This window comes from Calliphora vicina, chromosome X (genome assembly GCF_958450345.1).
Source record: "Calliphora vicina chromosome X, idCalVici1.1, whole genome shotgun sequence".
Taxonomy (NCBI): Eukaryota; Metazoa; Arthropoda; class Insecta; order Diptera; family Calliphoridae; genus Calliphora; species Calliphora vicina.
The window spans coordinates 5,019,911-5,047,056 of NC_088785.1; the positions used below are offsets into that span (position 1 = coordinate 5,019,911).

At 32.0% G+C, this 27,146-nt stretch overlaps 1 protein-coding gene across 1 annotated transcript in view; it reads left to right on the forward strand.

Annotated features, from left to right (window-relative positions):
* Positions 1-27,146, forward strand: part of LOC135962823 (transcription factor Sp2-like) — a 63,164-nt gene that overhangs the window by 617 nt on the left and 35,401 nt on the right. The window lies entirely within an intron of this gene.

The following is a 27,146-nucleotide window of genomic DNA, read 5'->3' on the forward strand; positions in this document are numbered from 1 at the left end:
AAATTTTTCCGGCATTATCATCTTTGTTTACCGTGTTTATGAAATACATATGTAAATATTTTACAAATGCTTGTATGTGTTTAGATTTTTTTCTATTTTAAATAATTTAGTATTTGACGACAAAAGAATGCATTTGATCGTTAGTAAATGTAAAGCCGGTGTTGGAAATACCACATAGTTTATAATCCTTTCGGCCCGCATTCCAAACAAATATTTTATGCGTTTATTATGGGGATCATTTTTGTGGAAGATCTTAAACCACTAGCTCCTCTCTTCGAGTTTATCTAAATAGGTGAAAACACTAAAGGTTATGGCCAATAAGGCTATAACATTTAGTGTTAAATAAAAAAAAAATTGTACTATGTGAAGGTATTTAGAGCTTATTATATAACTTTAAGGGCAAAAATAATAGTTTAAACTGACTATATTTAATTTTGTAATTTATTTAGTATGTTTTAGGCTGAAAACAAAGCTCCAAATTATCTTTTAGTATAAAAAGAATTTAACTCTGAAAATTATTATTTTTTTAAAACATAGGAATGGAACACAAAAACCAAATTATTTTTCACTTTTAAGTCAAGATTTATTATCTTTTCGAATTTTTTTTCAAGTTTGCTCGTCCCTATAAAAACTTACACGCATCCAAAGTTGAAACATGTAAAAATGGCCAAAGTTTTTCCAAAATATATAAAAAATCGTTAAATTTTTTAAAAGGGATCTATGTTTGTGGAGCTCCTGATGAAAACATATAAACTTTTTGTATAAGTAGCTGGTATTGGTGAAAACCTTGGGACTTAAAGAATCAATAGCATTATAATTTTTGAAATGTTCAAAAAACTGAGTTTTAAAGAAAAGTGCCTACTGCGACGTTATTTTCCGTGTGATAGTGAAATAACTTTGTATGTATATAAATGCTCTCCTCGTACTTTCTAAGGTCTTGTCTGACATGCCTCGGGGAAGACTCCTACTATGCGATGTTGAAGTTTGTATGACTCTCCGGTGACTTCCAAGAAGGAACTGTTGCGTCAGCATGACGTTATGTTCCTTGACCGGTAGAACCTTAGTTTCTTCGTAAAGGTGGTGATCGGAGGTAATTTGGAGGCCGCCTGTGGCGGTCGTTAAGGCTGCATTTTGACAGCTTTGAATATTTCTCCACTGAGTATCACTTAACGATGTACAGTGGTTTAGAAACATTTTTTTGAAAATAATTCGGTATATTGGGAACTATTGGAGATATTGTTTCGAAATTTCAGATGGTTTGTGCTGAGGTTTTTTCGAGTTGATTTACGCTTGTTCAGCTTCCTAGCGCTAATGGGGGTTAGTTCGTAGCCCCTCAAAGTTGGTCACCTTGATCCTCAATTTTTTTTTTAAAAAATCGCCAAAAATCTATTTATGATCCGAATGAGCGAAAGGGCTGAAATTTTGAATATAAATAGTCCTTGAGCAGATCTACAAAAAAATATTTCTACAAGTGTAGGTTATCTCTATTCAGGTTTATTGATTTATTATTTTAATTTGGCTCGATCTTTTCATGGTGTTTTAGATATGGAGGGCCTCCGGAAGGTCGAAATTTTTTTTAAAATATCAGCTACAGTAGCGAGCATAAAAAATGCAACACCATGCAGTGTGATTTTCAACAGCACTGATTTTGCTCAAAAATATATCCAATTGTCCACATCTGATGTTTTTATATTCTTATTGATCATTGGCAATTATTGTATGACATTTTGTCCAATATTTTTTTACGTAAGGATACTTATAAAATTTGTAGTAAAATCAGTGGTAAAATTGTGCGAGCAAAAAAAATGCAACTCTACGGAAATTTACTTAATTTTTAAAATGTTGAAAAAAATAATTATAAAAAAATGCTAAAAACTATAACAATGTTGCATTACCGTCATTTAATATTAATACAAACAAATTTAAGGACATTAAAATTCAAAAGTATAAACATTTTATCCCAAAAACGCTATTCAGTTAGAAAAATTAAGATACAATTAAGAATTGTGTTAAGATTAGAGTGCCGAAATAATATTGATGGCTAGTTTTGAATTGGATTTTATTGAAATAAAACTAAAATGTTAGACATAGAAGTAATCAAGGCTGTATTACCTGATCCATGTAAGGTGACATCATATATTTGATGCTACCCAAACGAACACATGTGGACATTTATGACTATTGCAACATCCAAAATATAATTTAATGATGGATATATATTAAGGAGAAACCAATTCAATAAACCATATATTATTTACAAAAATAAATTAAGCGCCTATGCTTTATGCTTAAAATGGTGCAGCCGTATGATATGGAAGGTCAATTAACGTTATTTTAATTTATTCGTGTCTGATAGTTTTGATATGTTACTCAGGCGGTCTGGTCACAGATATTCCCTTAAATATTAAATTAAAATAGTAAAAAATTGCGATAGCTTAGTAATCACGTAAGCTAAATACAGGATTCTATGAAATAGGAACAGTGTCAAATTTAATATTATTTACAGTTGTCTTCACCTGTTTTGGAATTCGTTTACCTACCAAAATAAATGGATATTTGAATATGATTTCATTATTTGTAATTTTTAAAGACCACATAATGTCATATTATTGTGAAAATATTACTTTAGCATTAAATTTAACATTAACTAGTCATATCCTTTTGACCTTGAGCTCTTATGCACTCAATTTTAGGCACACCACCACAATTATTTAATTTCCTTTACATAGAGAATATCCGCAAGATTTTAAATTGGTAAAAAAATAAATAAAAATTCTTAAAATGTTCTTGGTTTTCGAACAATTCTCCATATTGAACGGAAAATGCATCATTCGTTAATTCTGTTATCCTTTGTAGATATCATATTCTTGAATTTATTAGTATTAACAGTAGATTACTGTATTGTAACAGTATCATAGTTTTTAGCAATTTTTTATAATTATTTTTTTCAAAATTTCAAAAATCAAGTAAATTTTCTTAGAGTTGCATTTTTTTGCTAGCACAATTTTACCACGGTTTTTACTAAAAATTTTATAATTATCCTTATGTACAAAATATTGGACAAAATGTCATACAATAATTTCATATGATCAATAAGAATATAAAAACAGCAGGTGGCGACAATTGGATACCTTTTTGAGCAAAATCAGTGCTGTTGAAAATCACATTGCATAGCGTTGCATTTTTTACGCTCGCTACTGTATATTGGCGATAAAATTCTAAATAAAATATAAAAAAAAACTTGCTAACAGAATATGTAGAGTATACAAAACCGGTCACCCAGTTTTTTCATCTTTGTTAACTCCACCGGTTTCGGTTTTTTTAACTTTTCGGTTTTTTGACAAACCGGTTTTAATGAAATATATTTTCTAAAGCTCATTCAAACATACATATTTATGAAAAACTTTGATACAATTTTTAAAAATATTGATTTATTTTATAGAAAATTGTAGCATTTGACAACATTTCGTAAAAGATAAAATAATAAGGGTGTGAAGTTAAATTCGTAAGTTAAATACGTCCCACATATATGTTAACTACTTTACATAGCACTGTTAAATAAAGTAAATTTGAAAAATGTATTTTTTTTTGGCAAAAACACAAAATTAATTATTTTTATTCACCAATTAAAGAAAATACTTTAAATTTAAACTTTTAGTTAAAAAATAAAAAAGACATCTTCATATTAAGATTAAAATTACAGTATGAATATGTAGTATTCAAGTTCATTAGCGGGCCACTTAGGACAGACCTGAATGAGGTTTCGACATACTGGGTGAAAGCTGGGAGGGAGTAGATATCAAAACTGTATAGGGTATATCCAGTTGTTTCTCAGGGAAGGCACTACTAGGGGCGGAATTTGTTCGATTACTTTGTTAACATTAATGTTCAAAGCGTTATAGGGGCCATTTAGGACAGACCTGAATGGGGTTTTGAGATACCGGGTGAAAGCTGGGAGAGAGTACATGTCAAAATTATATAGGGCATATCCAGTTGTTTCTCAGGAAGGCCGCTACGAGGGGTGCAATTTGTTCCAAAATTGTTGTGATGTTAAGTGTTATAGGGGCCATTTAGGACCGACCTGAATGGGGTTTCAACATGGTGGGTGAAACCCGGGAGGGAGTAGATGTCAAAACTATATAGGGTATACCCAGTTGTTTCTCAGGGAGGGCGCTACGAGGGACTGAATTTGCTCAATTACTTTGTTAACATTAATGTTCAAAGCGTTATAGGGGCCATTTAGGACAGACCTGAATGAGGTTTGGACATGGTGGGTAAAAGCTGGAAGGGAGTAGATATCAAAACTATATAGGGTATACCCAGTTGTTTCTCAGGGACGGCGCTACGAGGGGTGGATTTTGTTGAATTACTTTTTTAGCATTAATGTTCAAAGTGTTATAGGGGCCATTTAGGACAGACCTGAACGGGGTTTGGACATGGTGGGTGAAAGCTGGGGAGGAGTAGATATCAAAGCTATATACGGTATACCCAGTTGTTTCTCAGGGAGAACGCAATATTCCAAAAAAAACCTATCGTTTTAGAATTTTTACAAAAATACCTGAGAATAATATAAATTTCTTGTAAGTTAACGGCAAATACTTTGTAAATTACAATGCTTTAAAAAAATTAATTTGCGAATTTGTGTGACCAAAAAAATAAAAATTCAGTTTTCAAATTTTGTTAAACATCTGTTTTATATAAAAAATTCTTTTAACTCGTTTATTGATTATTTTTCGAATCTCAACTATAAAAATCATACTGATAAAGAAATGGTACGTCTATAAAGAGTACACCAACATGATCCTTGTTGGACGGACTTCCTTTAACCGAATTTAACTGTATTTGCTTAAAAAACTCAACTATTATTTTCTGCTTAAAAAATAACAGTTATTTTATGGAGTTTTATTTTTTGGAAAATTTTTTTCGAATTATGTACAGTGCCGGACTTAAATATTCACACAGCATACACATTTATCTTTAATCTTCCATATTTTTTAAACGAAGGCCAGAACTTTCGTACGGGTTTCAAAAAAATTTAAGGGGAGAAGGCCAAATATTGAATTGGAAAAACAATGTAGTAAACTCTGTCAAACATGGTGGAGGAGGAGTCATGTTGTGGGGTTATATGGCTGCATCTGATGTAGAAAACTTAGTTTTCATCGACGGTTCAATGGACAAAACAGTGTACCTTAATATTTTAAAAGAAAACCTACTACAATGGGCTCTAAAGTTAAAGCTTGGGAACATTTCTACTTTCAACGGTACAATGACCCCAAACACACAGCCCATGACGCCCGAATATGGATAGTGCATCATGTTCCCCACATTCTCCCGACTCCTCCGCAATCACCTGACATGAATCCCATAGAACATCTGTGGGATAAATTGGGCGGACACGTAGGAAAGCACCATATTATTAGTAAGACTCAACTTAAAAAAGTCCTGTCACAAGAATGGCAAAATATTGGAGCTGACGTCACCAAAACTTTGTCGATTCAATGCCAAGGCGATTAAAAAAAGTCAATAAAAATATAGGCTACTCCACAAAATATTTATTTATTTTATTTATTTTTATTGATTTCAATACATAAAAGCCTTCGTGGCCAATTATACATGTATTGTTAGATTAATAACCATGTTATACAATAATAACATCATTAATTCAAATTTAAAATATAAAAACTAAATATAATGGCTCCCCAGCCACACAAACTTTGCTTAAATGAAAAGTAAAACAAATTTATAAATCCTGAAAACCAGATTACAATATAATTATTTTCAAATATTAACAGAAGAAAGATATTGTAACTATTTAACTATTAAAAAAAACTATTTTCCTATTAAAAATTAGAAACTGTGTGAATATTTTTGTCCCCTTAAAATCGAACTTCGAAACATTAGTTATTTATTTTTTCTGAAATGTGCCAACTTATGTTTAGTTTTTCCATATAATTCAATAAGTTATATGTCAATAAATATTTTTTTGAAATCCGTACGAAAGTTGTGGCCTTCGTTTAAAAAATATGGAAGATTAAAGATAAATCTGTATGCTAGAATATCTAAGTCCGGCACTGTATGTATTTTATTTTTTTTTTAAATTTTAAAAAAATTTTTTGTTTGTTAATTTTTTTGGTGAAAAAGAAAAATTCGGGTTAAAAAATATTTTTTCCGATTTTGACCCATTGTAGGTTGTACTATGGTCTTATATACATATATACGTCGTTGCAAAAGTCTTTGAAATATCTATCATTAGATATCCATATTGTCTATATTAATGACTTACCCAGTATGCAACATTTCGAGTCAGTTCTTTTTATCGAACTTATTTCGAATTAAAATCGAAAATATGAATTTATTATGATGCTCTATCCAATCTACATTTTTTAGAATATCGTATTTTAATATTTTATAGAAATGGCGAATAATGTTCGAGTTTTTTTTTATGTCAAATATTATTTTTAAACAAATTGACAAATTCATATACATACATACATATTATTCTTTTGTCAATTTGTGAGAAAATAAAATTTTATTTCTAATCCTATCAATAACATATTCATAAAAATATAGTTTAACACAAAAAATGGATCAAAGACAGACGTCTTAAAAGAAAAGCGCAGCCAATTATTGATGTTGTTTTTGACAATTCGAATCTTCATAATCAGCAAACATCAGAAATATGTGCAGAGTTTATTGCATTTGAAAATGAAAACACATCTAACGCAACATTATTGGATAATAATAAAGGTATTGAATATGCATTATTTCAAGAAGAAATTGCTCGATGGTATAAAGTATACGAAATTGTTCATATATTTAATCGAAATCGAATCATTTTAGAACATTTATAATACCGAAAAAGGTATAGTTTATCGATAAAAATTAGACTCAGAATAATAAACGATTTTCGACTCTTTATCGCTCTGCACTCTACTTAGGAAAACACGCACATTCTCGACATTATATCGAAGTCGATATCGATAAAATTTTACGAAAAAATTATTCATTTTCGACATAACTTCGAATCATTTTGCATACTGGGTAGTAATCCAGATATAGATCAAAAATCGAGGTTGTTCTGGTTTTTTCCTCATATCTCAGCCATTTATGGACCGATTTTATTGAAGATTTGGATGCCGACGATATCTGAGGTCTTTAGAAAATTGATTTCAAGAGACAGACAAACGTACAGTGGTGGCCACCAATTTAAGACAAATACTTGAATTTTTTTCATCAACTGAATTTTAAGTGCGATAGAGCCAAAATAAAAGGACCTCTAAGGGTATGAAATTTATTATTAATGTTTCTAGTTTCTGAAAAATGTTTGGAAAAATCGGTAAAACATATAACCACCTCAGCGAACATCCGTTGTTAATAACATGATATGACCGAAACTAATGGAACTAAAAATACGAAATTTGTTAAGAATATTTTATAATAATAAAATTATAATGATATAAATGTGAGAAAATATGTTTATTTAAAAAAAAATGTTTGGTCAAGTTGTCGAAAAAGTTTATGTGTTCGTGGTGAAAATGTATGAATTGACACAGTCGAATAAAACACACTTGTGTGTTAAAACAGTCCTCATCAGTGTTGCCAATTCATGGTGAGCAAAAAGGGCTAAATACTTAGAAAAAAAGGCTAAAAAGTGGCTAAAAAAGGGCTAACATTTTTAATTAAAAAAATACATACATTTGACACAAAAAACAACTTAGAATGTTACATTTGACTATGCCGAATAGACAAATAAAAATGTATGAATATAACACACGTTCAAATGCGAAAATAAGAATATTTATTCCTGTATGTTGATCCTTAACTTTCAAATAACGTAATATGGGGCCACACGTATATCATATGCCGATGTTTTTATCACCTCGTATTTATCACCTGGCCTGCAAAATGCTCCTAGGAAAATTTTTTTATATGAAAGACAAATTATGTATAAAGTAATCCTTTGTGATAACTTCGATGGAGAATATTTTGATAAGTGAATATATGGCAAATATGCCTCGCAGAAAAAAATATATTCTAAAAATTATACACGTCGCCGGACAGAATTGATTTTCATTGGCAAAAACATAAATTTTGCCATTAGTTAGTAAACATATCAAAACTAATGTAGCCAAAATATGTAAACATAAATATTTAATTTAAATTTGGAAAAAAGTTAATTTTTTATATTTGATCAGATATGTATAAATGATCATTATCATGATCATGATAAGTTATTATCGATAATGAACTGAATTTTTCTTTCTAAATTGGTTGGATTGTAGTCTTTGAAAACGGTATACTACATGGCATGTGTTATAAAATTTTTGTTAAAGTACTATATTTACATCAAATTTTAATTTTAGAGGAACCTAACCTTCAAAATGATCAAAAAATACATCGCCCAGATAAAGTTAAAAGTATTCTCTTTAAAACATTAACATATTTATTAACAATTTTTATTCAAATAACGTCCATTTTCTCTATATTAGTTATGGCATTTTTTTAATGTATGGAAGGTTCAAACAATTAAATTGTTTACTGGTTCAACATTTTTAGTTAATTTTTGTCATAATATCCCTGCCAATTTTTTTGAACTGATTTTACTAATTTTCAACAGCATTCATTTCAGATCATTAGAGTAAATATATAATTTTCATTAGAGTAAATATATATGGCTAAATGAAAATAAAAAAGGCTAAAAAAAAGGCTAAAGGCTAAATTAATATTTTTGTGGCTAAACAAGATTGAAAAGGGCTAAATTTAGACCAAAAAGGGCTAAATTGGCAACACTGGTCCTCATGCATACATATTTGTGGAAATATTTGAAAAAATAATTGACAATTACATGGAATTTAGCAAACAATTTTTGTCTTAAATTCCTGGCCCCCACTGTACATGGCTTAATCGACTCCGCTATCTATAAGGATCCAGAATATATATATGTATAAACCTTATAGGGTCGGAAAATTATATTGTGGAAATTACAAACGGAATGACAAACTTATATATACCCTTCTCACGAAGGTGAAGGGTATAATAAGGAAATTATCTCCAGAGTCGTTCTTTGTTAATCCATATCAAAACATAAAACTCAAAAATTACTGTTATTTTCCGAGCAAAATAAAAAATCACAAAAAACTGTTATTTTATAAAACTGTTATAGTAAAAATAAAACTCAAATAATAATTATAAAAAAAGTAATTTTTAAATAAAACAATCGTTCATTTGCCATCCCTGCTAACAATTGTACTTGACCCCATACTTAGAACATTTACGTGTTAAAATACTAATAAATCACTAATCCGCGACAGTCTCCTAAAACTGCTGGGTACTGCATTCTTGTTTACAACAACAACATACTAGTTATAAGAATACAAGTAAGAAAAAATATCCAAAGCTAACGGTTAATTAACAAAATAAGTTACAGTGGATACATACATATAATGATGAAGTTTATAAAATAAAATTTTTATAAATATATCTTTTAATTGTGAGTTAAAAGAGGTCCTTATTGTGATTTAAGAGCTCCCAGTTTTCACCCAGTATGTCAAAACCCCATTCAGGTCGGTCCTAAATGGCCCCTATAACAGTTTGAACATTAATGTTAAAAAAGTAATTCAACAAAATCCACCCCCCGTATCGCCGTCCCTGAGAAACAACTGGGTATACCCTATATAGTTTTGATATCTACTCCCTTCCAGCTTTTACCCACCATGTCAAAACCCCATTCAGGTCGGTCCTAAATGGCCCCTATAACACTTTGAACATTAATGTTAACAAAGTAATTCAACAAAATCCACTCCTCGTAGCGCCGTCCCTGAGAAACAACTGGGTATACCCTATATAGTTTTGATATCTACTCCCTTCCAGCTTTTACCCACCATGTTCAGATCTGTCCTAAATGGCGCCTATAACGCTTTGAACATTAATGTTAACAAAGTAATTGAGCAAATTCAGTCCCTCGTAGCGCCCTCCCTGAGAAACAACTGGGTATACCCTATATAGTTTTGACATCTACTCCCTCCCGGCTTTCACCCGCCATGTTGAAACCCCATTCAGGTCTGTCCAAATTGGCCCCTATAACACTTTGAACATAAATGTTACAACAATTTTGGAACAAATTGCACCCCTCGTAGCGCCCTTCCTGAGAAACAACTGGATATGCTCTATATAATTTTGACATCTACTCTCTCCCAGCTTTCACCCGGTATCTCAAAACCCCATTCAGGTCTGTCCTAAATGGCCCCTATAACGCTTTGAACATTAATGTTAACAAAGTAATCGAACAAATTCCGCCCCTAGTAGCGCCTTCCCTGAGAAACAACTGGATATACCCTATACAGTTTTGATATCTACTCCCTCCCAGCTTTCACCCAGTTGGTCAATTCACAAGGTCTCTTATCATGTCATATTGTGTTAATGTTCTAATATTTCACAATGGTTTAAAAATGTTATTGTTGCCATTCAAGCAAAAAATGTCCTAAACTATTACTACTCTGTTAGCTATGTTTATTGTGCTGTCGTAACCAACCAGTAGAGACCTGCGCCGAACCCTAATAGCCGCATACGCCGAGCCGCCGAGTCGCTGATAATATTCGGGAGCCGACACTGAGAATCGCAGTCAAAAAGTTATAGTCTGGAAAAATTATGCAAAGCCGCCATACCATTTTTCACAAGCCGCCGCCACCGATAAAAGTTTTCGACACAGGTCTCTGATAATCAGCTGTTTTTGTTTACAATTATTTTTTGAACAAAATTTGTTTTCGTAAAAGTGTAAAAGTGGTTGCAGAATAATATGCAAACAAATTTAAGATAATCTTTATTTACTTGAGTCAGCCATTACCACCTCGAAAATGTATTTTTCGCACAAACCGGATATTATTTTAGATTTCTCACTTGGCATTGTTAAAGAAAATTTTTGTTATTGTTTTATTTTGTATCTGTCTTTTATATCAGCTGATTTAGATTTGAAATAGCACACTTAGTTATGAGGGGTTGTTCACAACAGTCGTATTTTTTCTTGTTATTATTTTAGTACTTCTGAAATTAGGACACCTTGTGAATTAGCTTAGTATGTCGAAACCTCATTCAGGTCTGTCCTAAGTGGCCCGCTAATGAACTTGAATACTACATTTTCATACTGTAATTTTAATCTTAATATGAAGATGTCTTTTTTATTTTTTAACTAAAAGTTTAAATTTAAAGTATTTTCTTTAATTGGTGAATAAAAATAATTAATTTTATTTTGTTTTTGCAAAAAAAAAATAAGTTTTTCAAATTTATTTATTTAACAGTGCTATGTAAAGTAGTTAACATATATGTGGGACGTATTTAACTTAAGAATTTAACTTCACACCTTTTAAAATAATTGCATAAAGAATTCAAAATTCTAAATTTCCATTAAATAAAAATTTACTATAGACCGGTTAACCGGTTTTTTTGAAGATAAAAACCAAAACCGCTTAACCGGATTTTTAAAAGACTATAATCGAAACCGTTTTTTTTCAAAAACACACTTTTTTAAATTTGCCGGTTTTTTGGACACTCTAAGAATATGATATATGATCAAAATCATATGTTTTTGAAAGTCAATTTTCTCAAATCCCAAAATTAGTTCAGCTATTCCACTACTAGTGCTTCATTAGGGACTCCTTGGAATTACCATTTTTACCAATGATCTTTACAGACATCTGTAAATTCTATAAATATTTTAGTTATTTCATTATTATAGATCTCATGGAGTATATAAACAAAATAGTTTTGGTCATGGACTTGGTTCCATTCTCCTGTATTAGCCCTCTAAATATACTACCTCTTAAATACTAACTCTATTAAATGCATAACAGTGCACTGTTAACTGCAAAATAAGCTCTGTTACAAAATGTGGTTTGTGTCTCTACTAGTTAAATACGAATTTATCTTCACACACATACTTTAGAGTGGTATTAGATTCACCAAGAGAGTCTCAATCCCAGAAGCCCGTGCACACCCAACACCCTAACCTGCCCTTTATGCTCCATTATCCGGGAATAAACCGCCGTTAATACCGGGAGGTATTATTTATAATATTTTGACATATTTAGTGAGAACAAGTTTCAAAAATGACTAATAACAAATATTTAAATCGATGTAGTCATGCAACCTACATCATGCAATGGTCGCAAATGTTGATTTTCTAAAAATTCTATGTTAATCGTTAAAAAAATGTCACATCTCTTTTTTTACAAATTATAATAAACATTTGTATTTATTGGAATTAATCTGAAATTTTCTATACAATTTTGTTCAATTGGATCTGTTTAAAATTATATTTCTATAACTCATTAAAAACATACATAATCTAAATTTAAAATATCATTACGACACCTTAAAATAAACTTGTTTTATGAGCTTTCAAATCTAAATAAATAAATATGTAAAAAAATTAAAAATTTTCAAAAAGGTGTTATTTTTAATGCGCTCTAATGTATACTAACAAAATTGGATGTACATATACTAGAAAATAATACACTTTTGGCAAATCTGTCCAAAATATGTATGTTTTGACCTTTTTATTATTTACACTTGGGCCCATGGCCTAGGGCGGCATAATTTAAAGGAGTTCCAAAATTGTTAAGTAAATAGTAGAAGGTTAATTTAAATTAATTAGGCTAAGTTTTACTTTAAACGAATACGAAATTTATAGTAAATAATGCATATTAAGTAATTCAATTGTTGAATTTACTTTTTTTATTATTAGGTCGACTTAGAGGCGGCGCGGCTCGTGAAAATTTAACCGGCTGCCGGTCACACCGTTACGGCTTGCTACTCTGGTGGTGGCATTTCTAAAAAATGTCAAACAAATAAATAATGTGTATTAAAACATAAAATAGAGTGGATAATTGAATAGTGGTGGTTTAATTGGTTTATGTAAAAAATAAATATTTTGTTAATAAGCATAGAATATGTAGATATTGAAATATAAAAACAAGCATTGACAGACAAGCGAAATAAAAGTAATCAGCTGACTCAATATTTTTTGTGTTTTTGAAATTTACATCAATTGATTCTTTTTTTTAATATGAGTGCTTTTCCGAAAAAATTTAGCACTGTTGAATATCGTAAATGAAAGAAAAATAACAACTTGCTTTACAAAATCCTTTAATAATGAACTACAACCATCATGTTCATCTACTGTAAGTATTTAGTAATAATTATTCATGCTTTTTTCAATTAAATAAATAGTTTAATGTAAGTAAAAAAATTGTGAAAACAATAATTTATTTAGCAGTAGCTAGAATGGAATTCAGCACAAAATATCGAAGAAATAAATTCAAACACTTATTCAGCGAAATTATTAAGTGACAATTTGATTAGAACTGATGCTATTTTTTGTTCAAAAAAGAAAATATGCATAAAAAAAAGACAACATTTTTAAGGGTTAAGGAAATAAAAAATAAATACATTCCTTTTTGGATATGTGTGAGAATTGTTTATATATTTTCAGGAAAATTTTTATTTTTTTACCTCGTATAGAGACATCTAGATAAATCGAGCATTATTATTATTATAACTCGATGTTCTATTTCTAGCAGCGTTTTTTAAAGCTGCTTCACAGCTAATGTTGCCATACTTATAAAAAATTGGGCGTGTAAAAATCCAATTTTTACATTATACCGCTAATGCCATATATTTCATAAAAATGGATGTGTGTGATGTTCCGTATGGACTCAAAAATGGCTGGACCGATTTTGATACAATTTTCACGGAATCTTCAGATTTTTGATTTTCGGTCTGTGATAAACAATTTTGTTTACTCTTGCATATTAGGTGCATGAATAAGAAATTTCCATATGAAATCTACTTTTAATCAAAAAATTATGATGTTAACAAGTTCGATGACCAAATACAATTGAAAGTGTCTGGCGAAACAATAAATTACAAATCGATTGACACAGTAATGAACGAAGAACAAGTCGTCAATTGTCCTACTGAATTTTTGAATTCATTGGAACCAGCCGAAACGCCACCACATGTATTAACATTGAAGGTTGGATTACCGACTTTTACCGACACTGTATATTACAATCGAGAACGAGATGCAATATAAAACAGATGTTTTCTAAAGGCCAGAAACGCGGACCGGGTTCAGCTAGTTTGCAATAATAGACGATACTATTGCTGTTTGTGCGTGTAAAGAAAATAAAACAAGTAGAAGTTGTTGTCTTTTATATTTCAAATAAATTTAATTTATTTATATTACCTTGTTTACAAATTTTTAGTGTGTCACACTAAAAGGGCAATCAACAATGTTGCAAAATGATACCGTTAACGGTTTTTATGGACTATATTAGATCCTAACAAGTAATATGAATTCAAGTAAAAATACACGTATAAAAAAAATCTAAATTAAACATTGCCGACAACCTTGCAACAACAAAGTATGTTGCAACAGTTATATTAAACTTAAAGATAATACTAATAAAATAAATTATAAATTAAATTAATGTTGTTATTTATTCAATTTTATTTCTATTTTTTCAAATACAAATTGGTCATAAGACCAGACCAGCAGCTGGTAAAAAGTTCCCATAGAACAAGATCTATGGGATATAGTTTTACTCAGACTACATACTGCACCCAAAGTGAATATGGTTTTGATGCCTTTCATAATTTGAAGAGCTACTTCGGGGCCTATTACAAGGGCGACCTTTCCAGAAACGTTAAAACTAGGATCTGACAATTGCAGACCCTCAAAATGCATCTTGACCGTATCCGAAACCGATTCTATTGGCGTATTTATGCCGTTCATTTGTCGTACTTTTACGGTCAAATCAATTATCTGCGACGAATCTTGAATGGAGCTGATCCGAATACGACACATCCTGTCTTTGTCGACTGTAGAAACGGGCAGCTTTAGATTTGCAACTAAACTGGAGCAAATGTAGCTCATGTTACAGCACAAAACCAAGGCTGCCCGTACAGGAATATTCCTGTTGGACAATTGCAAAAAAACCTTTGCAGTTGGTGAAAAAGACACAATGTGCCGTATTGACAACGATGTAGAGGTAGAGCTAGGGACGGTAGGACGACGATTTTTAGTTCGCGTAACATTTTGGTTGCCATTAAAAAGCGCGACAGGATGACAATAAATGCTTACGATTACAAATTATGCAATTCGAACCCTAGGCTTCAACGCCACCTGACATTACATCAGGATTTGATGGTGTTTGGACTTCAGGAGCCGCTACCACTGTAGAAACAGAGTTATTAGATATTATAGTATCTTCAGGAGCCGATCCTCCACCAGACTTTGAGGTATTTATATCCTTAGATATAGGGGCTACAGGAGCCGGTACCACAACAGAAGTTGGGGTCTTTTCCATGTCGTCAGCAGTAGAGACGTCAGCCGTGGTTGTTGTTTTCGGGACCTCAATAGTCACTTTGACATTAAGCTCAGCTTTAACGGCTGCATGATCTACATCCATTGCTTCCTCAAAATCTTCAAGCAAAGCGTCCTCAAAGAAATTATTTAAAGAGACCATGATTCTAGGAAACAATGAAACTTAGCTAAATTCAAATTTAAATGTTTAACTAGCCAGAACGACCGGCTTAGTAATTGGTCGCTTTACCATATCATTTAGCGCTTTGACTTTTCGATATCGATTGAGGGGATACGTAGATATAAGGATCCGGGGGAGTTAAGGTGGGCGAGCCAATCAAAAAATGGACCGGAGTAAGAGCTACTGGCTCATTAGGATTGTCGCTCATGGGACAAAGCGGCCTTTCTAGCTCACGAGACGCTCCAATAAATTTTATACAGTTATCGGAAAACATGGTAGTTGGACAACCTCGCCTCGATATAAATCGATTAAAAGCGGCTAAGAATTTATGCGTTGATAAATCTGTACTTACTTCCAAATGAATGGCCTTTGTTGAAAAACAAACAAAATACACAGACGCACGGTGGTATGAGAAAAAAAAGAGGGAAATAAATCTGTAACTTCTAATGGGACAAAGCGGCCTTTCTAGCTCACGAGAGGCTCCAACAAAGTTTATACAGTTATCGGAAAACATGGTAGTTGGACAACCTCGCCTCGATATAAATCGATTAAAAGCGGCTAAGTATTTATGCGTTGATAAATCTGAACTTACTTCCAAATGAATGGCCTTTGTTGAAAAACAAACAAAAATACAGACGCACAGTGGTATGAGAAAAAAAAGAGGGAAATAAATCTGTAACTTCTAAACCCTTAGTCTGATTGGAATGAAATTTCACATGCGCAAAGGGGAAGTGCTGTCGGGAAGTTTTGAATCTGGACCTCATGAACCCACCAGGAGCTGGGCCAGAGGTCCCCAAAGTAGGACACCTCGGGTATGGTGAATTTCAAAAATGATCCTTTTTATTCGTTTGTGTTCCGATTTCAAAAAAATTACATATATAGAATATTCTCATCGAGCACTACATAACAATTATCTCTTATAGCTTAGGAGATATTCGCATTTGAAAATTAAATTTTCAACATTTTTACCCACCATACTCCAGTTTTTTGATGACCGCGGTTCCAAATATTTCCCGATTTTCTCCATTTTTCTTTTATTAACAACAGATCTATATCTCAAATAAAGAATGAATGGTTTAAAAATCATGACTAAGTCCAAAGTTACATGCATTTGAATTTAAAAAAATTAAAAAAGGCGATTTTTCGCTATTTTTTTGAGAAAAAAGTACTTTTATTCTTTTTAAGTTATCTAAAAAATTTCCAAAAGGATGTATAATGAATTTCTACTTTTTGAAAAGCTAACTTTACATCAAATATTTTAAATAAAAAAAAATTTATAATTTTTGATACCGAGGGGACCAGGTCCATTCAAAAAACGCCTATTTTTTTTTTGTAAAATTCAACTTTAGCGCAAAAATTCTCAAATCGCATAGTCGATATCAAAATATAGTAACCCATTTTAGATGGCCCAATATGTTCTTAATTATTTTGTAAATGGTTCCGATAACCCCGCCCCTGGTATGGATATTATAGCCAAAAAACGAAAATATCCCATTTTTGGAATTTTTCAATGCTTTTTTGGGAATTGCGGGATTCCTGATTACAAATTTCAAAATTTGTTTTTATTTTTCCACTTTCAATATTCAGAAATAAAATTTTATTTCAATAAAAAGCATTTTTTGTCATATTTTTTAAAAAAGTATTCCATGGATTTTTTAATTGTCAAAAGCTATATACATTATTGAAAAGACGATAAAATCCTCTATCCGATGATATATAATATGTCTACCTTATGTTTTTTACGTGTCAAATTAATTAAGGAAAATTTAACAACTCGAAATTTTACACTTATATAGATTTTTCGATTGAAAATGGAAAAATAAAAAAAAAACTTTTGAAATTTATAATCAGGAATCCCGCAATTCCCAAAAAAGTATTGAAAAATTCAAAAAATGGGATATTTTCGTTTTTTGGCTATAATATCCATACCAGGGTCGGGGTTATCGGAACCCTTTACTAAATAATTAAGAACATATTGGGCCATCTAAAATGTGTTACTATATTTTGATATTTGAGAATTTTTGCCCTAAAGTTGAATTTTACAGAAAAAATGGACCTGGTCCCTCGGTATCAAAAATTATAAATTTTTTTTTATTTTAAAATATTTGAAGTAAAGTTAGCTTTTCAAAAAGTAGAAATTCATTATACATCCTTTTAGAAATTTTTTAGGTAACTTAAAAAGAATAAAAGTACTTTTTTTCTCAAAAAAATAGCGAAAAATCGCCTTTTTTAATTTTTTTAAATTCAAATGCATGTAACTTTGGACTTAGTCATGATTTTTAAACCATTCATTCTTTATTTGATATATAGATCTGTTGTTAATAAAAGACAAATGGAGAAAATCGGGAAATATTTGGATACAGCGTTTGCAGCGGTTAATAACCGCTCGCACAAGTGTTCTCAAACGAGGTACCCAATATTCGATAATGAAGGTGATTTAGCCAAGCGACCTGAGTCTCATAACACCTTCATTATCCAGAAATGGATTCAACGTTAAAAGTGAACTTTTCGAAGATAGATATTTTGCATAGAAATGCCTATCTACCTTATCTATCTTTCTATATAAATAAAAATCAAATGTCGTTAGTTGGCAATTGCATCAGTTGAGAACGGCTGGACCGATTCGGAAACATTTTCTAAAATGTTCGTCATAGTCCAACTTAGGTTTTTACGGTTAGAAAAATTGACCACACCCACTTTTACGCCCACTTCTTTCGATTTATCTAAAATTTGAATGTTTGTAGTAGTCCAATTTATGTTTCTGCTGAAAGAAAAATTGACCACGCCCACTTTTTTTGATTTATATAAAATCGGAAAATGGCTGCACCGATTTGAAACATAATATATCTAAAATCGAAGAGCACCGATTTGACAATTTTTTTTTAATGTTTTAATATTTTTTTAGTCCTCAAAAGTTTTTTACAGAAAGAAAAATTTTCCACGCCCACTTATCGAATGCATCTGCAATTTCAAATTGGCCGCTATGTTAGCAGTAACGAAATTGCTTTCATGAAAGTTATCCAACTGTTGTTCATTTAGTCGTACATCTGGAAACTGCTCAAGAGTGTATTTTACTGAGTAATGTATTACAACGAGTATCTACAACCGCTATCTACAATATTGACCAGATTTTTTTAAATGTGCCGGAATGATGAATTTGCCCGAACGCTTCTATCATCAATGTCAAAGAAATTTCGACGGCGGAAACAAGGAAATCCAATTTCAGGTTTCCCATTTATTTTCCACCGACGCATTAGTTCGCATTTACACTGTACATCCAAGAAACGATAAGTGTTTCGTTTGCGTTTGCTATTAGTCAACGTTCGTGGCCCATCATCATTCCAAGATTTGTGAACTATAAATGCATTGAATTGTGACACGTATAGAGAAGCGTGTCAATGCCTGCGATTGTTAGTGAATGACATTCATGGGGAATACACCCTTGGATATGCTGTGTTTTCGTCAAATGAAATCATTAAATACGAACTTGTTATCGATAATTATATCCACATGCTTCCCACCCAAACCGACTGATATGTGGAACAAATACAAAGAAGCCATGTGTGATGGAACAAACTTTCCACTGCTGTGAAATATTGACCTAGAAGGAGTTTTTTTTTGGACGCTCAAGGTGGAACTGGAAAAACTTTTTTGATTGCGTTGATTTTGGCATTATTGCTTGAAATTAGCAAAAGCACAGTTTTTCAGCAATTGCGTCCAAGTTATAGTCAAACATGCTGTGAGCATTTCAGCATTTTTGTTTTTTCCTATGCTTTTGCTGCGCTCTTTCACTTACAAACAAATCCTTCATGTTTTTCTTAATGTTCATAAATAATGTACGTATGTGTGTATGTATGTACATTTCAAAGAGAATGGTGCAAACACACATTTAATTTCTGAATATTAAAAAAACCACAAGCAGTTGTTTGTAAGTGAAAGAGCACAGCAAAAGCATAGAAAAAAACAATAATGCTGAAATGCTCTCAGCACTTGCTTCATCAGGAATTGCAGCTACGTTGTTGGAATGCGGTCTAACTGCTCATTCAGCACTCAAGTTGCCATTGAATATGCAAATCAATGAAAATCCAACATTTCCAAGAACAATGCGATAGCCAAAGTTTTCAGCAAAGCAAACTGATCGTTTAGGATGAATGTACATAAATGAATGATGAATGGCGCATACAAAATTTTTGGAGACATTAGACAAAAAGTTGCAAGATTTACTAAACAATCAAAACCGGCTTGGTGGTGCGATGATTCTGTTGACAGGTGATTTTCGGCAAACATTGCCAGTGAGTCTACGGTCAACGCAAGCCGAAGAACTTAATGCATGTTTTAAGTCGTCCGTTTTGTGGAAACACGTCAATAAACTCAAATTGACTGTAAACATGCATGTCGAGCTGCAGAACGATCAATCTGGAGAAGTGTTTTCCAAACAATTGCTGGACATGAGCAACGCTAAATCCCGATTGATATTTCGACCGGCTGCATTCAATTTCCCGTCGCTTTCTGCCAGTTCACCAAATCAAAATTCTACTGTAGAAAAGTATTCCAAATCTGCCATTCTTTGCCTAGAAATGATGACGTTTGTCAAATCAACGATGAGGTGTTAAACCTTTTAGAGGTCGAGCCTTCAACATACTTGAGTATTGATATTGAGTAGAATGTGATAGCACACCCGAAAAAGAAAACTATCCGGTCGAGTTTTTGAACAGGCTTTCACCATCTGGTATGCCTACGGAATTTAAATACAAGGAGAGGACTCTGTAATGGTACACGATTGTGGTGACCAACTTTCGAAAAACCTCATATGACAGGCACTGCCGAAGAAGTCCCGCATTTATCCCCAGGATTGGCCTGGCTCCTATTAATCCAGACCTCCCATTCGTTTTGCGCAGAACATAATTCCCCATAAGGCTGGCATTTTCCATAACAATAAATAAAGCACAAGATCAGACGTTGGAAAAGGTTGGGATCTATCTGCCTAGATCAGTTTTTAGCCATGGCCAAATGTTTGGTGCATTTTCTAGAGCAAGATCCCTACATGATGTTAGTGTGAAAGTGATTCATGGAGTGATTCGTAAGGGCAGTTCCACAGTATTCTTAATGAATATTGTCTATAAAAAATTGTTTGACTATTTTTTGTTAACATATGAATATTATTCATAAGTTATAAATCGAAGTAACTAAAGGAAATTTAAGTCAATTTTAGTTATTGCTATTTGTTATGTATGATTTGTCAATTAGGTTTATTTGTTTGTAAATTAAATTGTGTATTTCATTCTATAAATAAATAAATGAATTAATTAATTAAAGAAATAAAATTGTTCTTCCTTAAAAACCATTAAAAAATTCTTTACAATCATTAAAACCTTTTTGGATTTTTCGACTTTGATGATTTGCCTGTGTGTTACAGTGACTCTAAAAAATAACAAAAACTAAAATTTGCATAATTAAAAACCAAAATAACTCAATTTCTTGTTCCAAACACATAATCGGACAGAGTAAAATAGGTATTCCAAAGTGTGCGACCAATATTTAGTTGCTTAGTCGCTTTTGAATCGATTTCACCATGTTTTGACATACTTAGGATGTAATAATTTTTGAAATTGTAAAAGAGTATTAAGCTTTTAATGAATTATGAAAAAATGTATGAAAAGGTATCTTTAAATATTAAAACAATTAAGCTCCATTTCTGTCAAAATTGATTATTTTTCAAGACTAGACGAACTGTGAACGAACTAGACGATATTTCCAAAAAACTTTTTACGTAATTTATTAGAAATAAGATGTTTTTAGAAAAATATTTTGACCAGTAGTTTACAAGATTCAGGTTTATTACCACATTTTTTGGCAATTGACGCTACTGTACGTTGCGCCACCAGTTATCGTTATCCTATCATCATAATATTTTACAGAACGTGTTTCTACAATATATAGAGCAATTCAAGGGGGATGATCAAAATTCGAAATTTCTATTTTTTTTTTGGTCTCTTTATGGTACAGTGTATTTACAGATAGACGAACGGACTATTACGGTTTTTTTTATATTTTTTTTGGTTGTACCGATTTTGTCCATTTTCAATGCCAAATATTTGTGATCAACAGAGAATATATGGAGATAATTTCAATCTCCTAGGTCCTTACCTCTAAGCCTTATTGTGTCTAAATCGCAAGGAAGGGCAAAGCTAAATCGACTTAGAATTGTATAAGGACCGACAATATTTTTATTGTCAAAATAATTGCACCAAAGAACCTTAAAGCAATTAACATTGGATATACATATTTATATTTTACGGTCTCAGAGATGGTACTAATATACTATGCGATCTGACAACACTCTCCGAACTGCAGCCAACTTAATTATGTATTGTTACCGGATTTCTGTGAAATAACACTTGAAAAGACTAATGCATTAAACACATTGAAGACAACAGGCTTCCGATCTGTCAAAAATAAAATACAAACGTTTATATGAAGACGATTCTTTTCACGACAGCACAACTTCACGGCGACACGACTTATTTTGCTGCTGCTGCCCAATTATTCTAATTTCTATTTTTGTCAACTGCAATACAGAAATAGTGTTGCTAATGTAATAAAACGTGTAAATCAAATTAGTGCTTAAAAATATATATTTTTTTTACTTAATTAAGAAAAGTTTCTGATAACCATATTGAAATAAATTGATAACATGTACTTAAATTATTACCACATATATATTTTTACTCAAAATAATTGTTTAAATCTTAATTACTTTGGAATTTTGTACGGTTAGTTTTTATTAAAGTAAAAAATTAAAGTGACACCATTGAACTATAAATCAGCTGTTTACTTTGAAGTTGCCGTCTTTAAAAGAATTCAGCAGCTGCCGCACGACTGTAACTGAAGCCAGCAGCATTTGTTTTCGTGTGTTCGTGAAGCCTGCTGTCTTCAATGTGTTTAATGCATAACACTACAATTCAGATGTTGGGTGCATATTACTAAATTACAAAATGTACCCAAAAATTGGCGTTGTATATTTCGAAAGATAAATTTTCACAACTATTTGGCCAAAATTTTTAAAAATATGGATTTGTGATCATCTCGGCAGATCCTGATGTCAACATTGACCGCCGGGGGGATTGATTTTCCCGAGTCGTCATCTCTAAATCAACTAAAAATTTTATAGAGTCGGTCGCAAAAGTTGACAATTCCTCAACTGAGAAATTGACCCTTGAGAAAAAAGCTTATAGATCCAAAATAAGTGAATTATACCGATGAAGATGCCGATATATCTACTGAATATACCGATGCGGATGATATAACAGACGCAGGTCTATTAACCACCGTCACACAAATTGATGTCAAAAACATACAACTGTAGTGTTAAACACTGATGCCCCTACAACGGCAGAACCTAATACCGATGCAGTGAAGCTGCAAAATGTAACTCTTGAATAGGAACTAAAAAAGTGGAACTACGTATGGAAATCCTAAAGCTGCAGCAGTAAAAACTTCAGAGAAAAATGTACGACATAAACCGAACAGGATGCCGCACATGTCACTACGACATATTGAAATGTTATGTACACAAGATAATGTAGCCACGTGTAAGTGCACAGACTCGAGGACACAGCAAAGTAACATGTAATCAAGCCGGCAAGACGTAACTGCGTAGTCTCGATGGAAACACTGACAGCACAATCCGGCATTAATGAAATAGAATTAGTTTACATTATAGACGATGCTAATTTAGCCATTGCATTCCTGTGTGGCGCCGACACTATCGATGAGTTGGTGAAACGAATGACGTTATACTATGTGAACTAAGGCTTTGAAAACTGCTGGCAATACAGTAATCAACAAGTTAAAATCAAACGTTACTAGTGGAGTTAATACTCCCAAAACAACTGATGCTGAAGTACGCTGTGATAATTGTTCGCAGTTCGGACATTATCAGGACCGAACTCTTGCTTCATTTGTGCTGAAGTAGGTCACTACCATCAGGACTGTCCAAGGAAGAAGAGCGCAACTGCTGCAATAATAGGAGAATCTGATGAATCTCTAGGAGCATATCAGACGGTAAGTGTTGCCTTCTTTCATAAATATAAGCGCACTGCGGTAACGAATATTTACTCTTTATTTGATGCCCCATTAGTTGCATTAGAAATACCGTCATCGTTTTTTATTGAAGACACGAAAAATCGTTGTCATACAGTGGAGTGGGTAACCATAACTTAAGTATGCTTGGTTTTATAGAATGTGAAATTTATTCTGGAGAGAGAAAAGTAATCCATATTTTTTTATTTTTCCAGATGAAGAATCTGTGGTACCGCTCCTAATAGGACGGGATCCAAAGGGGAAACATTTTTGGTTACAATAAAAACATATTAATAGAAATGAATTTAAATAACAATAATAATAAACTAACCAAACAAATTATCAGTGCGCTTATGTTTTTTAATTTATACAGTGATCCGCAGAATGTTTATACATATGTTTCCATCCGCTGTTAGTAGTGAAGGTTTTATTAAATGCTGCAGCACTTAAGATTTCTGATGATGAAAATAAGCACATTCATTTTATTTTAATGATTTTTAACACAGTTGATTCAGAGGTAGATGTCTCCACTGGTTATAACGTGTCGCCGGTAAAAATAGTTGAAGAACACGAGGAATGTGAGGAGTTGATGCATATAATTTGTACGATTGAAGAATACTTAGAACTAGATGTGAATAATGGATTTGACGCGACGGACTGTTTACTTCTAAAGTCTGTAATACAATAGATGTAAATACCCTTAGGAAGACGGCTTCCTAAGCCATCGAGAAATCTAAATCGTACAACTTTAATTACTTCAATAATTATCACAAACCACCAACGTCTTTTAAATTAGGAGACTACGTAGTACTAAAGTTACAACTGCCGGGGTAAAAAAGACATGCGTATACATGTCTATTCTTTTAAATTAAATTGCAAAAGTAATTTTTTAGTGGCAACATTTTTACAAAAACTGAAAAATTGCAATTTTTCGTTTACCTTTACCTTTAAATGCACCTCAAAACTTTTAGCGACGAGCGGCACGGGTTAACGTCGTTAAATCGAGCTATCTCAATATCTGGAAAGGGGAATCGTTTTGTGGGGTCCAGACGAACAAGATTCTGATATTTTTCCCCCCATATGAGATCTGGTCACCCTAGTTCCCAGTTATAAAGGTCGTTTCAATTAGATTGTTCATTAATTTCCTTACTGTATGTCGAGTGCCATTACAAAGTCGATGTGTATTAATCTAATTCTTAGCAGTTTAGCTTCCTATAAATTACAAATACGCAAACAATTATACAAACACACATTCACTTTTATATACATACATATGCATAGCTGCATGAAGTCGAAAAGTCCAAAAAGGTTTTAATAATTTAAAGAATTTTTTAATAGTTTTTAAGGAAGAACAATTTTATTTCTTTAATTAATTAATTCATTTATTTATTTATAGAATGAAATACACAATTTAATTTACAAACAAATAAACCTAATTGACAAATCATACATAACAAATAGCAATAACTAAAATTGACTTAAATTTCCTTTAGTTACTTCGATTTATAACTTATGAATAATATTATAATAATATAATTTTTTATAGACAATATTCATTGAGAATACTGTGGAACTGCCCTTACGAATCACTTTCACACTAACATCATGTAGGGATCTTGCTCTAGAAAATGCACCATACATTTGGCCATGGCTAAAAACTGATTTAGGCAGATAGATCCCAACCTTTTCCAACGTCTGACCTTGTGCTTTATTTATTGTTATGGTAAATACCAGCCTTATGGGGAATTGTGTTCTGCGCAAAAGGAATGGGAGGTCTGGATTAATAGAAGCCAGGCCAATTTGGGGATAAAGGCGGGACTTCTTCGGCAGTGCCTGTTAGGATATTTGCACATATGAGGTTTTTCGAAAGTTTGGTCACCTGCAATCTTGTGCCATTACAGAGTTCTCTCAGAAGCGTTACAATAGCATCGACGCACAGTGGCGCCCGTAGAACAAGTGAGGTTGCAAAAATCAAAAATTTCAAGTGCCCCTAAAAAATATTGAATAGACCTATTATAGAGTAAATTGTCCAACGATTTCAAATATGCTACTCATATTATAATCAGACTTTTGGTTCAGAAGATATAGCCCTTCAAAGTTGAAAACAGACCATTTATAGGTACTTTGGTCCGCTTTCAGATACAATATATCGAAAACTATATAACGGATCGTCATTATTTTTGATAGATCTATTTATTAAGAAAAGAATAAAAAAAGAAATATTTACCAACTATCCATTTTTTCAAGATATCTCAACTTTGATAGAAAATAAAAAAAAATATCATTTTCTATATTTGCCATATTTTCAAAATAAGTTCTTTGATTATTCCTTTACCTAATCCAAAAATCTCCAGCTGCCCGTTTTTGCCCAATTTTTTGCTAGAGGTAAAATTTTGAAAAAATACATGTTTCCAAAAATGACATTAACCGTGTAAATGAGGCGGCATACCAAATGGTGAAAGGCTGTTCAAAAACTCGACCGGATAGTTTTCTCTTTCGGCTATTTTTTTTTTTAATTTTATTTTTTTTATTTATTGTGTTTTCATTACTTAATGAACTAACAACAAGTTTTTAATTCTTATATCTAATAATTATAATTTAATTAGTCCAGCTAGTGCCGGACGAAAAATTGTTTATTCATTGTTTCTTTGATTATATTGACATTCTTCCTTCTAGTCTTTGAAATAGGTCTCCTGTGTCCCTCTTCTTAATCGAGTGTGGCAACGGTTATCTAGTATATTGCGGGCCAGTGGGTTTGGGTAAATTTCAAGTTTATTTTTTTATATTTTTCTACATTTTTCGTGATCTCAATTTTTACAAATCGCACGTTTAAATCTTTGTGTATATTCGCGTTTTTGATATACCCGGGGACAACTTTGATCATCCTTAAGAACTTGTTTTGGCGTCTTTGGATATTTTCTACATTTGACACTGAGACCGTGCCCCATAGCTGTATGACATAACATCATATCGGTTTTATGATCATGTTATAAAGTAGAATTTTAAAATCCTAAGCTATGCCATCGGCTTTGCTATCACATTCTTATGTGTCAATACTAGGGTTTGGGGTCCGGGAATTCCCGGCCGGGAAATGTTTTAATGAATGGCTTGTTCTGATGGGTGATGCTATAATGAATACTCTTTATGAACAGCTAACAATTCTAATTATAATATAAAACACAATGTAAAAAATTTATGGACAGCAAATGTATGAACGCCTATTTGACCACAATCTTCCCTCATCTGTTCAAAGCGATCATGAGGTTTCCGAAATATAAATGGAGCAAAATTGTAAAAACCAATCAGAATATTCAATCAATATTGAAAAGGAAAACCATAAACATTTTTAATTTTTTTTTCATTTTATTCATTGTAATATATAAAGCCATTTAGGCCAATTTTAATATACATATATTACAAAGCTGTAATCCTGAATTAATAATACATTATACACATAACTATATTTATATATTATATAATAAAAAAAAAATCCATACCAAATATATCAACATACTTTTTATA